The following is a 412-nucleotide window of genomic DNA, read 5'->3' as shown; positions in this document are numbered from 1 at the left end:
TTAGGAACGTTTTTTTAACTGGCTTTTTGTAACATCGCTGCAGGAAGCAGGTTTCTTTGATTTTCTTTTCTTTTTACGAGAAGGTGTGTTTCGCCGGGTGCAAGGGCTCGGCACCCCGACCTGGGAAGGCCTGAGTCCTGGGGGCCTGGCTTCTCCATCGTGCAGCCCGGGAAGGCTGGGGGGAGGGGGCGGGGGCCCTCCAGGCCTCTCTTCTCTCTGCTCTACCTCCTGCCTGAGAACCAGCGCCCACCGGGGACTCCCGGCGCGAGGAGCAGGTGTCTGACGTGGGCCCGGGGCCTCCCGACCTTGAGTGTCCGTCTCTGAAATGTCCTCAGTCAGCAGCTTTAGGCGAGGAGCCGGCTTCACAGTTCCTGGCAACAGGGCAGCAGAGGCCAAGGCTCATTCCAGGGGT

The sequence above is a fragment of the Bison bison genome, unplaced genomic scaffold (genome assembly GCF_000754665.1).
Source record: "Bison bison bison isolate TAMUID 2011002044 unplaced genomic scaffold, Bison_UMD1.0 scf7180017864223, whole genome shotgun sequence".
NCBI classification, from domain to species: domain Eukaryota; kingdom Metazoa; phylum Chordata; class Mammalia; order Artiodactyla; family Bovidae; genus Bison; species Bison bison.
The sequence above is the reverse complement of the archived record's forward strand: the minus strand, read 5'-3'. Positions refer to the sequence as shown.